This window comes from Oncorhynchus nerka, linkage group LG28 (assembly GCF_034236695.1).
Source record: "Oncorhynchus nerka isolate Pitt River linkage group LG28, Oner_Uvic_2.0, whole genome shotgun sequence".
In the NCBI taxonomy this organism is placed as follows: Eukaryota; Metazoa; Chordata; class Actinopteri; order Salmoniformes; family Salmonidae; genus Oncorhynchus; species Oncorhynchus nerka.
The window spans coordinates 44,845,818-44,861,828 of NC_088423.1; the positions used below are offsets into that span (position 1 = coordinate 44,845,818).

At 46.1% G+C, this 16,011-nt stretch overlaps 1 pseudogene; it reads right to left on the reverse strand.

The window, feature by feature from the left end:
* The window catches only part of LOC115113875 (solute carrier family 2, facilitated glucose transporter member 5-like), a 29,025-nt pseudogene that overhangs the window by 1,346 nt on the left and 11,668 nt on the right, over positions 1–16,011 (reverse strand).

Consider the following 16,011-nt stretch of genomic DNA (forward strand, 5'->3'; position numbering starts at 1 on the left):
ATAATTATTTGTGCCTGATTGTTGTGGGTGGCGGAGGGATAACGCTTTTCGACTGATGAGGAGTTAGGCAAACGATTCATTATTCATCTTGATTTGCTCTTGAGCGGCAGCATACATCATGTTTCTGACCAATGAGGCGCGAGGAGGCTTAATTATTGACAGGATCCCAAACAGAATGAGCCAATCCACTAAGGACCAAAGGGGGGTGTAGGTGGGACTGTACCTACATACATCACAGGCTGCATACATCTCTCTACAGAACACTCACTCATTTGTCTCTTATACAGGGGATGTAAACGTCATCATCACACAGGCAGATAATTGGGAGTTTAGAGCAGGGCCATTGGCTGCATTTACAACCGCTCAACTTTGACCTCCAGAGGGCGCCATTTCCTTACAGAGCAGCAAAGTGCACCAGGGGTCGGACACCAGCAAATCGGGTAAGCCACCCGCCCCGGTGTCTCCCTGTATGAAGCCTGTGTGTGTGTGTGTGTGTGTGTGTGTGTTTTCGGCTCAAATGAATGGAAACTTAAAGTAAGATAAAGTATGTAGAAGAACGCAGCTCACCTTGCCTAATGCAGAAACAAGTAATGACACAGGATCACACATCCAACACTGACATAAGGCATGAACGGTAAGTGAACCTGTAAGCATAGTGAAGTAGAAGAAGTAAGTTTGCCATGACCTCACTTAGTCAGTATATTCCATGATGTTTCTATCATAGTTGGCCACTCTTTAATCTCTACCCAGTACAGCCAGATAAAGACTGGCCACCCCTCGGAGCCTGGTTCCTCTCTAGGTTTCTTCCTAGGTTCCTGCCTTCCAGGGAGGTTCCCCTAGACGCTGTGCTTCTGCCTCTGCATTGCTTGCTCTTTGGGGTTTTAGGCTGGGTATCTGTAAAGCACTTTGTTAAAACTGCTGATGTAAAAATGGCTTTATGAAATAAATGGGATTGATTAATCAGATATTATAAAGTACTCTGTCGTATCGCAAGGAGGAAATGAATGTAGTAAATACACGAATGCAGTGCACCCCCCCCCCCCACCCCCACACACACACACATAAAAATGAGGGAGAGAGTGATCCAAGCACAGCAGAATCCCATGACTAGAAACTCCCAGATGAGGAAAGGCCCAGATTCTCTATTGTAAAACACTAGAACGAGAGAGAGAAACACGAGATACTGTACAAAGAGACGGAAAGCAACGAAACATTAATAACAGGACCATTAAGAGAGAAAACTGTGACAGCGCAAACTAACAACCGTTCTCATGACTCATAGACTCACGCCAGTGAGGTCAGCGATGATCTCGACGGCTCCTGTACCCACTCCTGTACCAACTGTAGTGTACTGGATCACTGGGGCTGGGATGCCAGCATTCTCAAAGATGTTGTTGGTATAGAACCAGAGCTGCAAGAGAGAGACAGACACATTTGGGCTTGAGTGGCATGGGCACAGGTGGCACAGCATGGGCACAGCATGGGCAGAGTGTAACAGTGGACAACCACTCACATTCAATTTCAATTCAATTTGGGGCTGTGGGGGAGGTTGACTCTAGACACGGGGGGTAATCAGCATGAGGAACAGACGGAGATAGTGAGAAACCAACACACACAGGTATACACTCCCATTAAACACACAAATACACTCCTCTATCCTGTTGCGCACACAGAACGGTGACAAGACCTGCCACTTGTCACCTCCACTTAACTTACAGCTCACCTCTGGTATCTGTCTGATAACATCATCATCATCACCACCACCATCTTCATCCTCACTCCCTGTGTTTCAAATAGATTGCCAAAGCTAATTAGCTGCTAAAAATACATTGCAGAGATGAGGCTTCTAATGAGTCCAGCTCTGATGAGTAAAATGTGCACTTGTTGGCCCCAGTCCTCTGGTAATGATTTGAATAATGAAAGCATCTCAGTAGCATAATTCAGGAAGGGATTTAGCTAATCAAATCGCTGTTCATTGATGACTCGTAGTTTTGGGCTCTTACCACACGATCACGAGGCTTCTAAAAGATTAGGCAATATTTAGTCTGCCTTTCAACTGAGCCTCTTGGTGTAGTGGGCCCGACTGTGGTGGGTATGGGTGAGTATGGGTGAGGAGTATGGGTGAGAGAAGGAAGAAGGTACGAGTGGGAGGAGATCGGGAGAAAGGGAGAAGAGGGTGAGAGAGGGATAAGAGGAAGAAAGGGGGAGTGTAGGAGAGAGAGGATGAGAGAGCGAGGGAAGGACATGCAAATGAGAGTGTGAGGAGGGTGTAAATGATGGGTGAAAGTGGTTGAGGTAGAGAAAGGGCAAGGATTGCTAACAAAGAGGACAAAGAGTAACAGAAAGGGCTATAGGCGTGAGGGAAGGAGAGGAGCACTATAGCAAACAGCTGAGTATTCTGACAGCGTCGCTGCCGGAGAGCTGCATGCCAATGTTGAGGAACACATCAATGAGCAAATGCGATCGCATAGACGGATCCAGTATCGGGCACCATACCGACACAGTCTCCACCGACAACAGAGAGCGCTCCTCCTCCTGCATCTCCTCAATCTGGGGCGGCAGGTAGCCTAGTGGTTAGAGCATTGGACTAGTAACTGAAAGGTTGCAAGATTGAATCCCTGAGCTGACAAGGTACAAATCTGTCCTTCTGCCCCTGAACAAGGCAGTTAACTCACTGTTCCTAGGCCATCATTGAAAAGAAGAATTTGTTCTTGACTGACTAAAATAATAATCTCCAACTGGATGTTTCACTTGGTTTTCAATGCTGATGTAGGAAATAAAACAGGAAGTTACAACACTGACCCAAGGAAAATTAATATTCACGGTTGACTAAAGATGTTGGCACATGACTAGAACAACAAGATTGACACAGGAAATTAACACAGCCATGAGGTTACAGGATTCACACTATTCAGACACTAAGTATGTGACCTTGTCCCAATGGAGTCAAGCATTCTGACCTGCAATGGTGGCGTAGACATTGTGCTTCTCAAACAGCATGTATTGGGGCTCTCCGGAAACCATGGCAACAGCATCAGCTGGATGAAGGTGGTTACCACCACCAGCGAGAGGAACAGGGTCCGGGGCTCCTCCTGTAACCATGACAACACGTGTCACTAACATATCATCCACATGTAGCCCAAAATATGCGATACCTAAACCATTGAAAACAATTTCACCATTCAATGTCAATGACACTGCAGATGAACACATATACATGACTAAACATATGGTTCTCTAAGCATATGAACGCCACGTTTAAAGTTGAATGTTTTTCCTTGAATTGGTCTTTGGCGTGCCATTCCCAGAAGTTTGTGTAGACCCAGGATCTGGGCCGAGAAGACCTCACCACGCAAGTTCTTAGCCGCTATCTCCCCCCCATGTTCATGGCATCACACTCAGAGAGGTACCTACACAATGAAACACAACAATGACAACGGGGATGTTTTTTCCCCCAGTCTGAAATCAAGAAAACAGACAGCAGTGAGCAAACACTCACCTTCTGTTCATTGCAACATCTGTAACTTTATCCAGATACTGTGCAACGTTTATATGTGTAGATTTCTGACTGATTGAACCTTGACCCTTATCCTAATCTTAACTCAAACTCTCAGCCCTGAACATCACCCCTCTCATTGAGTGGACACACTGGTTTGTTTGTAACGGAGTGGATCCCCGTGACAAAGCGGCCAAAGACGACCATCTCTGGAGAGCTACAGATCCTTCTGAAGTCCATGAGTGATCCAGTGATGAACACCAACACCGTCGAGTTCACCACCGTGCCTTTCCTACATACACATGCACACACGCACAAACACACACACACACACACACACACACACACACACACACACACACACACACACACACACACACACACACACACACACACACACACACACACACACACACAAGCTATGGTTGGCCGTCCACCATTAAAACGCTTAGATTATCAGAGCCAGCTAATTAATGTACCAAACCCAAAACTGTTGTATTTATGCATTTGCACAAGCAGTTCATAAAAGCACACGGACCAGATGCAATAGCAGGCGTACGTATATTCGTTTTATGACAGAGTAGTAAAGTCTCCCCCCAATATACAGTCAAGGAGGATGTGGAGAGTTCTGATCACCCATAAAACACTGCTGGGTGATGAACTTGATCAGCTCCTACCTGTGCTCGTAAATGGTTCTCTTTCATTAGCATATAAATGTCCAGTGAGATCGTTTGAATGCTTCAGATAAATGAGATCTAAGCCAGCACTGAATACCAAAAAATATTTAAAGAGTTGGGCAGAGGGCACAGAGAGGGCACTGACAGCACTCCAATGGTGTGGTGCCCCATAACCAATCAGAGTTCCGCCATAACCAATCAGAGCTGCAGTAGGACTATACGCAAATACGCAGCGGACTATGGCACTGCATCGCTAGAGGCGTCACTACAGACCCGAGTTTGCTCCAGTAGCTTGTAGCTTGTCGTTCACATTCGCACCCTTGGGCCAGACTACTATGTATAGGGGACAGGTAGTGTACAGTGCAGAGGGGACAGAGCAAATGTACCGCAATCTTCCATCTAAGCCGCGCAGCTACACCTGGACTGCTGAGCAGAAGAAACATCAGCCCCTGTGAAGTTCACTCAACTTTCTAGAGTTTACCCTGTTAGTTAAAACCTCTACAGGATCGGTGTCCCCCCAACGGGATGGTTATGCTAAGGTAGGCTAATGTGATTAACATGAGATTGTAAGTAACATGAACATTTCCCAGGACAAAGACATATCTGATATGGGCAGAAAGCTTAAATTCTTGTTAATCTAACTGCACTGTCCATTTTTCAGTAGCTATTGAGGTGAAATAATACCCTGCTCTTGTTTGAGGAGAGTGCACAATTATGAACTTGAAAAATGTATTAATAAACCATTAAGGCACATTGGTGCAGTCTTGATACAACATTTGAACATATATGCAATGGTTCATTTGATCAGTCTAAAACTTTGCGCATACACTGCTGACATCTAGTGGCCAAAATCTAAGTTGTGTCGCGGCTGGAATAATACATTATGGCCTTTCTCTTGCATGTTTTTTTTCCTTGTGTTATCTTTTACCAGATATAATGTGTTATATTCTCCTACATTCATTTCACATTTCCAAACATTTCAAAGGTGTTTCCTTTCAAATGGTAACAAGAATATACATATCCTTGCTTCAGGTCCTGAGCTACAGGCAGTTAGATTTGGGTATGTCATTTTAGGCAAAAATCGGGGAAAAAAAGGGTTAGATCCTTAATTAACACTATCAACGTTTCCCTTTACTGTGGGAATTGTGATCGAAATAAAGCAAAATTAACCACTTTCAATGCAACATAACAAAATAAACTATGCAAACTTATTTTGCAAAACTAACTATGCAAGAGATTTTGTTGTAGGCAGAGCGCATCGGAGTAGGACCGTATTCTACACAGACCGGTGCGCCATAACCAATCAGAGCTGCAGTAGGCCTATACGCAAATACGCAGCGAACTATGGCACTGCATCTCTAGAGTCGTCACTACAGACCCGGGTTCGATCCCAGAATGTGTCGCAGCCGGACGCAACTGGGAGACCCATGAGGTGGCGCACAATTGTCCCAGCGTCCTCCGGGTTAGGGGTGGGTTTGGCCAGCTGGGATGTCCTTGTCCCATTGCGCTCTAGCGACTCCTTGTGGCAGACCGGGCGCATGTACGCTGACTTTGGTCGCAGCTGTACGGTGTTTCCGACACATTGGTTAAGCGAGCTATGTGTCAAGAAGCAGTGCGGCTTGGCGGGGCCGTGTTTCGGAGGAAGCATGGCTCTCGACCTTCGCCTCTCCTGAGTCTGTACGGGAGTTGCAGTGATGGGACAAGATTGTAACTACCAATTAGATATCACGTAAAAGGGGTACAAAGTACATACACAAAAAAACTATAAAAAAAACTAAACAATGTAACTTAAAGCGGGTACAGGCTGTGTTCACAGTAAACACGAGCCGGAAGTTGCACAGAAATACACTCAGTGCCGGAAAAAAAGAGAGGGAACATTGGTAGCTTGTACAAAGAGTTACAACTCTAAAGGGCACAGGGTAAGTAAACACTATGCACTCTGAAAGGCAGACAGGACGGACATTGTGTACTCTGAAGGGCAGAGGAGACCAAGGGAGCCAGGACAGAGTCATCTCTAGGGTCAGAGGGCAGAAGGTCACTCAGGGGTGATAGATGGAGGCACAATCTAATGCCCTCAGTGGTGTGTGTATATGTGAGAGGCTCAGAGTGCCAGGCAGGGTGCCATTGCCCAGAGCTCCAGATGCTGCAGTGTGTCTCTGAGGCTGTTCATGTCAATTGGCCAACAGCCAACCTGCAGCTGCAGAGTCTGGAGGGCTTAGCCATTGACCAAAACCAAATCAAAGGTCTTCAAAGGACAGGACTTTCCAAATCTAGTCATGTCTTCCCTTTCGTTGGGTCCATTCTAACAACATGCATTACACATACAAAGATGTAAATACAGATGTACACCGTCTCGAATGGGGAGCAGAGAATAGTTGACTTATGAAACCCAATACATTATGGTGGAATCATCCTGTGTAAACCCTGTATAGGACTGTGAGTCACAGGGAGTGTGTGTATGGGGAGTGTGTGAGGGTCTCACCTGGTGACCAGCATGCCCACCATGAGGGATCCCAGTAGACCCCCAATGGCAAAGATAGACACGGTGAGAGAGAACATGCGGGTCAGAGCCTCCCCATCCAGCCTTTGTGCCATGACGACTCACTGACATCCTGTTGTAGAAGTCTAATGTGCTGAGGGATAGAGAGAAACAGAGAGAAAGACAGAGAGAGAGAGAGAGAGAGAGAGAGAGAGAGAAAACAGAGAGAAACAGAGAGAGAGACAGAGAGAGAGAGAGAGAGAAACAGAGAGAAAGACAGAGAGAGAGAGAGAAACAGAGAGAAAGACAGAGAGAGAGAGAGAGAGAGAGAGAGAGAGAGAGAGAGAAACAGAGAGAAAGACAGAGAGAGAGAGAGAGAGAGAGAGAGAGAGAGAGAGAAACAGAGAGAAAGACAGAGAGAGAGAGAGAGAGGGGGGATGGAAAGAGTATTACTTCAACAGTATTACTACTGTTAATCACTATGTTGATTTCATTTGTTCTTGTGCTCTTGCTTTGGCAATGTAAGTAAGATGCCGATCATGCCAATACAGCTGATTGAGTAGAATTAAATTGAGAGGAGAAAAGACATCTGACACCATTCAAATCACTGTATGACATATCATGTGTCATACAGCGTACAATGGGTTAGAAAATGTCACTACGACTTCAATTTGTCACCGGCATCAAAACATACAACGCACTCCCTAATTGCCATTCTTGCATTCCTAAAATGACTTCCAAAATGCCAATATTAATGAGAAAGCCCCACTCACATTCAATCCATCTCGATCTGGCCAATCAGAGCCTACGGAAGGGAATGCAGAATCACAGCCAAACTGGAAGTCCTTGTCATGAGGCCCGTGCTGCTCCTCTCTCCTTGGCATTTTCGGGTCAAATCAAATCAAATCAAATCAAATCGAATTTTATTTGTCACATACACATGGTTAGCAGATGTTAATGCGAGTGTAGCGAAATGCTTGTGCTTCTAGTTCCGACAATGCAGTGATAACCAACAAGTAATCTAACTAACAATTCCAAAACTACTGTCTTATACACAGTGTAAGGGGATAAAGAATATGTACATAAGGATATATGAATGAGTGATGGTACAGAGCAGCATACAGTAGATGGTATCGAGTACAGTATATACATATGAGATGAGTATGTAGACAAAGTAAACAAAGTGGCATAGTTAAAGTGGCTAGTGATACATGTATTACATAAGGATGCAGTCGATGATGTAGAGTACAGGATATACGTATGCATATGAGATGAATAATGTAGGGTAAGTAACATTATATAAGGTAGCATTGTTTAAAGTGGCTAGTGATATATTTACATTATTTCCCATCAATTCCCATTATTAAAGTGGCTGGAGTTGGGTCAGTGTCAATGACAGTGTGTTGGCAACAGCCACTCAATGTTAGTGGTGGCTGTTTAACAGTCTGATGGCCTTGAGATAGAAGCTGTTTTTCAGTCTCTCGGTCCCAGCTTTGATGCACCTGTACTGACCTCGCCTTCTGGATGATAGCGGGGTGAACAGGCAGTGGTTCGGGTGGTTGATGTCCTTGATGATCTTTATGGCCTTCCTGTAACATCGGGTGGTGTAGGTGTCCTGGAGGGCAGGTAGTTTGCCCCGGTGATGCGTTGTGCAGACCTCACTACCCTCTGGAGAGCCTTACGGTTGAGGGCGGAGCAGTTGCCGTACCAGGCGGTGATACAGCCCGCCAGGATGCTCTCGATTGTGCATCTGTAGAAGTTTGTGAGTGCTTTTGGTGACAAGCCGAATTTCTTCAGCCTCCTGAGGTTGAAGAGGCGCTGCTGCGCCTTCTTCACGACGCTGTCAGTGTGAGTGGACCAATTCAGTTTGTCTGTGATGTGTATGCCGAGGAACTTAAAACTTGCTACCCTCTCCACTACTGTTCCATCGATGTGGATAGGGGGTGTTCCCTCTGCTGTTTCCTGAAGTCCACAATCATCTCCTTAGTTTTGTTGACGTTGAGTGTGAGGTTATTTTCCTGACACCACACTCCGAGTGCCCTCACCTCCTCCCTGTAGGCCGTCTCGTCGTTGTTGGTAATCAAGCCTACCACTGTTGTGTCGTCCGCAAACTTGATGATTGAGTTGGAGGCGTGCGTGGCCACGCAGTCGTGGGTGAACAGGGAGTACAGGAGAGGGCTCAGAACGCACCCTTGTGGGGCCCCGTGTTGAGGATCAGCGGGGAGGAGATGTTGTTGCCTACCCTCACCACCTGGGGGCGGCCCGTCAGGAAGTCCAGTACCCAGTTGCACAGGGCGGGGTCGAGACCCAGGGTCTCGAGCTTGATGACGAGCTTGGAGGGTACTATGGTGTTGAATGCCGAGCTGTAGTCGATGAACAGCATTCTCACATAGGTATTCCTCTTGTCCAGGTGGGTTAGGGCAGTGTGCAGTGTGGTTGAGATTGCATCGTCTGTGGACCTATTTGGGCGGTAAGCAAATTGGAGTGGGTCTAGGGTGTCAGGTAGGGTGGAGGTGATATGGTCCTTGACTAGTCTCTCAAAGCACTTCATGATGACGGAAGTGAGTGCTACGGGGCGGTAGTCGTTTAGCTCAGTTACCTTAGCTTTCTTGGGAACAGGAACAATGGTGGCCCTCTTGAAGCATGTGGGAACAGCAGACTGGTATAGGGATTGATTGAATATGTCCGTAAACACACCGGCCAGCTGGTCTGCGCATGCTCTGAGGGCGCGGCTGGGGATGCCGTCTGGGCCTGCAGCCTTGCGAGGGTTAACACGTTTAAATGTCTTACTCACCTCGGCTGCATCGGCTGCAGTGAAGGAGAGACCGCATGTTTTCGTTGCAGGCCGTGTCAGTGGCACTGTATTGTCCTCAAAGCGGGCAAAAAAGTTATTTAGTCTGCCTGGCGGGCAAGACATCCTCGTCCGTGACTGGGCTGGGTTTCTTCTTGTAGTCCGTGATTGACTGTAGACCCTGCCACATGCATGTTCTAATGAACTCGCACACCGAATCAGCGTATTCGTCAATATTTTTATCTGACGCAATACGAAACATGTCCCAGTCCACGTGATGGAAGCAGTCTTGGAGTGTGGAGTCAGCTTGGTCTGACCAGCGTTGGACAGACCTCAGCGTGGGAGCCTCTTGTTTCAGTTTCTGCCTGTAGGCAGGGATCAACAAAATGGAGTCGTGGTCAGCTTTTCCGAAAGGGGGGCGGGGCAGGGCCTTATATGCGTCGCGGAAGTTAGAGTAACAGTGATCCAGGGTTTTACCACCCCTGGTTGCGCAATCGATATGCTGATAAAATTTAGGGAGTCTTGTTTTCAGATTAGCTTTGTTAAAATCCCCAGCTACAATGAATGCAGCCTCCGGATAAATGGTTTCCAGTTTGCAAAGAGTAAAATAAAGTTCGTTCAGAGCCATCGACGTGTCTGCTTGGGGGGGGGATATATACGGCTGTGATTATAATCGAAGAGAATTCTCTTGGAAGATAATGCGGTCTACATTTGATTGTGAGGAATTCTAAATCAGGTGAACAGAAGGATTTGAGTTCCTGTATGTTTCCTTCATCACACCATGTCTCGTTAGTCATGAGGCATACGCCCCCGCCACTCTTCTTACCAGAAAGATGTTTGTTTCTGTGATGCGTGGAGAAACCCGTTGGCTGCACCGCATCGGATAGCGTCTTCCCAGTAAGCCATGTTTCCGTGAAGCAGAGAACGTTGCAGTCTCTGATGTCCCTCTGGAATGCTACCCTTGCTCGGATTTCATCAACCTTGTTGTCAAGAGACTGGACATTGGCAAGAAGAATGCTGGGGAGTGGTGCGTGATGTGCCCTTGTCCTGAGTCTGACCAGAAGACCGCTACGTTTCCCTCTTTTTCGGAGTCGTTTCCTTGGGTCGCTGCATGCGATCCATTCCGTTGTCCTGTTTGTAAGGCAGAACACAGGATCCGCGTCGCGGAAAACATATTCTTGGTCGTACTGATGGTGAGTTGACGCTGATCTTATATTCAGTAGTTCTTCTCGACTGTATGTAATGAAACCTAAGATGACCTGGGGTACTAATGTAAGAAATAACACGTAAAAAAACAAAAAACTGCATAGTTTCCTAGGAACGCGAAGCGAGGCGGCCATCTCTGTCGGCGCCAGGACTAATTCAATTCCACTTGCATTGTTCACTCGCGCACTGTCAGCTAGCTCCATTGTGTCTGTGAAGTGTGTGCGTGTGTGCGTGTGTGTGTGTCCGTGTGTGTGTGCGTGCGTGTGTGCGTGCGTGCGTGCGTGCGTGCGTGTGTGTGTGTGTGCGTGCGTGCGTGTGTGCATGCGTGTGTGACGTTTGTTCTGTAATTTGACCTTAGTGTGTTTCATCCATAGAAACAGAAAAATGTTGATCATGCTCTAAATATATGAAAAAACAAATGGTGACATTTTTTATTATTCAGTCTACTTCCTTCAATCAGTCAATATTATTTATAAAGACCTTTTTACATCAGTAGATGTCAAAGTGCTTATACAGAAACCCAGCTCAAAACTCCCAACAGTAAGCAATAAAGATGGAGAAGCACAGTTTCAAGGAACAACTCCCTAGAAAGGCAGGAACCCGGGAAGAAACCTAGAGAGGAACCAGGCTTGGCCTCTTCTGGCCATGCTGGGTGGAGATTTGAAGAGTATATTGCTATTAAGGCCAGATCATTCTTCAAGATGTTCAAACGTTCGTAGATGACCGTCAGGGTCAACTAATAATCACAATGGTTCCATAGCTGCAGCCAGAACAGCAGAAACTGGATCAGCAGCATGACCAGGTGGACTGGGGACGGGGACATCCAGAAGTCATCAGGCCAGGTCGTCCTGAGGCATGGTTATTGGGCTCATGTCCTCCGGGAGGGGAGAGAGAGATGGAGAATTAGGGGGCGCATACTTAAGTTCACACAGGACACCAGATAAGCCAGACTGGGGGGGGGCTGTCGCCCCGTCTGATGATACCCCTACCCATATCCAACCAGGCAGGATATAACCCCACCCACTTTGCCAAAGACCAGCACCCACACCACTAAAGGGATATTAACAGACTTAACTTACTACCCTGAGACGAGGCAGAGTATAACGCACAAAGATCTCCTCCACCTCACAAGCCCGAGGGGGCTCAAACCGGACAGGAAGATCACGTCAGTGACTCAAACCACTCAAGTCAAGAATAGCGAGAATAAAAAGCCTGGCACAACGTCAAGCACCCCTCCTAGGGACGGCATGGAAGAGCACTAGTAAGCCAGTTACTCAGCCCCCGTAATAGGGTCAGAGGCAGAGAATCCCAGTGGAGAGAGGGGAGCCGGCCAGGCAGAGATAGCAAGGGTGGTTCGTCGCTCCAGTACCTTGTCATTCACATTCGCACCCTTGGGCCAGACTACACTCAATCATAGGACCTACTAAAGAGATAAGTCTTCAGTAAAGACTTAAAGGTCGAGACCGAGTCTGCATCTCTCACACGGGTAGGCAAACCATTCCATAAAAATGTAGCTCTATATGAAAAAGCCCTGCCTTCAGCTGTTTGCTTACAAATTCTAGGGACAATCAGGAGACCTGCGTCTTGTGAGCAGACGTGTAGGTATGTACGGCAGGACCAAATCGGAAAGAGAGGTAGGAGCAAGTGCATGTAATGCTTTGTAGCAAAATCTTGAAGTCAGCACTTGTCCTAGTCAAAGATTCTAGTAGCCGTATTTAGCACTAACTGAAGTTTATTTAGTGCTTTATCCATGTAGCTGGAGAGTAGAGCATTGCAGTAGTCTAATCGAGAAGAGACAAAAGCATGGATTAGCTTTTCTGCATCTTTGGACAAAAAGTTTCAGATTTTTGCAATGTTACAAAAATGAAAAAAAGCTGCCCTTGAAATAATCTTGATATGTTCATCAAAAGAGAGATCAATGTCCAGAGTAAGTGCTGAGGTCCTTCACAGTTTTATTTGAGACGACTGTACAACCAAGATTGTCATATCAAACAGCAGATCTCTGTTTCTTGGGACCTAGAATTAGCATCTCTGTTTTGTCCGAGTTTAAAAAGTAAAATATTTGGCACCATCCTCTTCCTTATGTCTGAAACACATGCGTCCAGGGTAGGGAATTTTGGGGCTTCACCATTTTTCATTGAAATGTACAGCTGTGTTCGCATAGCAGTGAAAGCTGTCATTGTGTTTCCGAATGACATCACTAAGAGGTAGAATATACTTAAATGTGTGACTCAGTGTTCTGACGAGAGTTCAAACATAGAAATCCAATGTAGAACTGCATGAAATTTAAATGTTTGGCTTACATGCCGGGAGATGGACTTACATGGGGAATTGATCCCAAAATGCTAATTGTTTGTAGTAGCTAGTTTAACAAAACTGATTGCAGTCACTCCAAGGTAAGGAAACAAATATCTAATTATAGCACGCACCCCTGAGGGGCACCCGTGTTGAGGATCAGCATGGCAGATGTGTTGTTACCTACCCTTACCACCTGGGGGCAGCCCGTCAGGAAGTCCAGGATCCAGTTGCAGAGGGAGGTGTTTAGTCCCAGGGTCCTTAGCTTAGTGATGAGCTTTGAGGGCACTATGGTGTTGAACGTTGAGCTGTAGTCAATGAATAGCATTCTCACGTAGGTGTTCCTTTTGTCCAAGTGGGAAAGGGCAGTGTGGAGTGCGATTGAGATTGCATTATCTGTGGATCTGTTGGGGTGGTATGCAAATTGGAGTGGGTCTAGGGTTTCTGGGATAATGATGTTGATGTGAGCCATGACCAGCCTTTCAAAGCACTTCATGGCTACAGACGTGAATTCTACAGGTCGGTAGTCATTTAGGCAGGTTACCATAGTGTTCTTGGGCACAGGGACCATGGTGGTCTGTTTGAAACATGTTGGTATTACAGACTCAGTCAGGGAGAGGTTGAAAATGTCAGTGAAGACACTTGCCAGTTGGTCAGCGCATGCACAGAGTACCCGTCATGGTAATACGTCTGGCCCTGAGGCCTTGTGAATGTTTAAAGGTCTTACATACATCGGCTACGGAGAGCGTGATCACACAGTCATCTGGAACAGCTGATGCTCTCATGCATGCTTCAGTGTTGCTTGCCTCGAAGCGAGCATTGAAGTAATTTAGCTCGTCTGGTAGACTCGTGTCACTGGGCAGCTCGTGGCTGTGCTTCCCTTTTGTAGTCCATAATAGTTTCCAAGCCCTGCCACATCTGATGGAGTGTTGGAGCCGGTGTAGTAGGATTCAATCTTAGTCCTGTATCCTGGAGACTCTTTGCCTGTTTGATGGTTTGTCTGAGGGCATAGCGGGATTTCTTATAAGCGCCCGGGTTAGAGTCCCGCTACTTGAAAGCGGCAGCTCTACCTTTTAGCTCAGTGCGGATGTTGCCTGTAATCCATGGCTTCTGGTTGGGGTCTGTACATACGGTCACTGTGGGTACGACGTCATCGATGCACTTATTGATGAAGCCAGTGACTGATGTGGTGTATTCCTCAATGCCATCTGAAGAATCCCGGAACATATTCCAGTCTGTGCTAGAAAAACAGTCCTGTACCTTAGCATCTGCGTCATTTGACCATTTCTTTATTGACTGAGTCACTGGTGCTTCCGGCTTTAGTTTTTGCTTGTAAGAAGGATTCAGGAGAATATAATTATGGTCAGATTTGCCAAATTGAGGGAGAGCTTTGTACGTGTGTCTGTGTGAGGAGTAAAGGTGGTCTAAAACATACAAAATATCACAATTGGTTAGGAGCCCGTAAAACGGCAGCAATCCCCTCTGGCGCCATTCTTCCAGAATTGTGTCATGTGGGTGTTGTGTTTGTTTGTGTTCTGTTATGTAGTTTATTACATTCCTATTAATTTAAAACCAATAAGATCTCAGCTGCATTTCATGTTATGCACACTCTCAGACAACCATGTTTGGCAACAGTGTTTCACAGTTTTCGATGTTCGCTCTTTCTGTCCTTTTCATTCTTTCTCTCCTCCTTATTGCCCCATGTCTGTCTGTCTGTCTGTCTACATGTCTCTCTCTCTCTCGCTCTCCCTCTTTTCAACACCCTGTGTCTCCAGACTCCAGATTGAAGATTGTGTTTATTGAAGGAGAAGGGGTAGAGTTTCTTAGTGAGTTTTCCTTGCATTGGCCTCAACACACCATAGACCTGATCATGTTAAGTCACTTAGATTGACGGCTCAACACACGTACACACACACACACACACACACACACACACACACACACACACACACACACACACACACACACACACACACACACACACACACACACACACACACACACACACACACACACACACACACACACCACATACAGTTAACTGTGGTTGAATGTGATTAGGGACTAATAAAACAATAGGATAATGAACTGCTGACTATACAGGCTCTCAATAGTGCTGTTGGAGCAGGGAGGCCCCCTGGTGGCCATGTCATTGACCTCTAAGTGACACTGTCTGATTCACATATGCCTTGGCTGCCCTCTGCATGTGTGACAACTGACGATGCAGCTTTGTGCCGGCCTCACACAGTGAGAACATTCCACGAGTTAATGTTCCCCCTTATTCTCCCGGCAATGCATTAATTTGATTTTCTACCTGTTGTCAAATTTACCTTTAAACATTTCCTATCATGTTGTAAGGATATCCCAGTAATTGTAACATAATTACCAAAGTCATCTTACTCAGTGTTTCCTGGTCCTGGGGGGACCCAAATGGACATACAGATAGTCAATGAGCTAATGTGGACCAGACCCAGCTGCTATTGCATTTGTGTCTATGGGAGACCCACCCCGTTAAGTAGACCAGAACTGACAAAAAAATGTCAATGGTAAACGGCCTGAGTGAACTATCTTCCTTTATCCACCATCTTTGGTAAAGACTGTTGTCCAGAGCCTTCCTGGCCGTGAGACACGTTACTTTCTCACAGTGAGTCAAGAGGAATTCACTGAGGTTGGATGGATCTGGGATTGACAGAGAGTTCTGACCTCAAAGAAGAGCTGAGGAAGGAATGCAGTTCCAAATTGAACATTAGCACCTGACCTTGGGACTTCTTGAAGATAGGGATTGGATTGGTCCAATCAGAGGTCGTCTAGATGGAGCTATTGCTAAATCGCTCATTTCTAGCCAGATCTGCAAGAATCAAATCAAATCAAATTGTATTTGTGAAATGCGCCGAATACTACCCTTAACCAACAATGCTTTAAGAAGTTTTAAGAAAATAAATAGATAAGTAAAAAATAGAAAATAGAAAATAAAAGTAACAATCAGCAGCAGTAAAATAACAAGCAAGGCTATATACAGGGGGTACGGGTACAGAGTCAATGTGCGGGGGCACCGGTTATTCGAGGT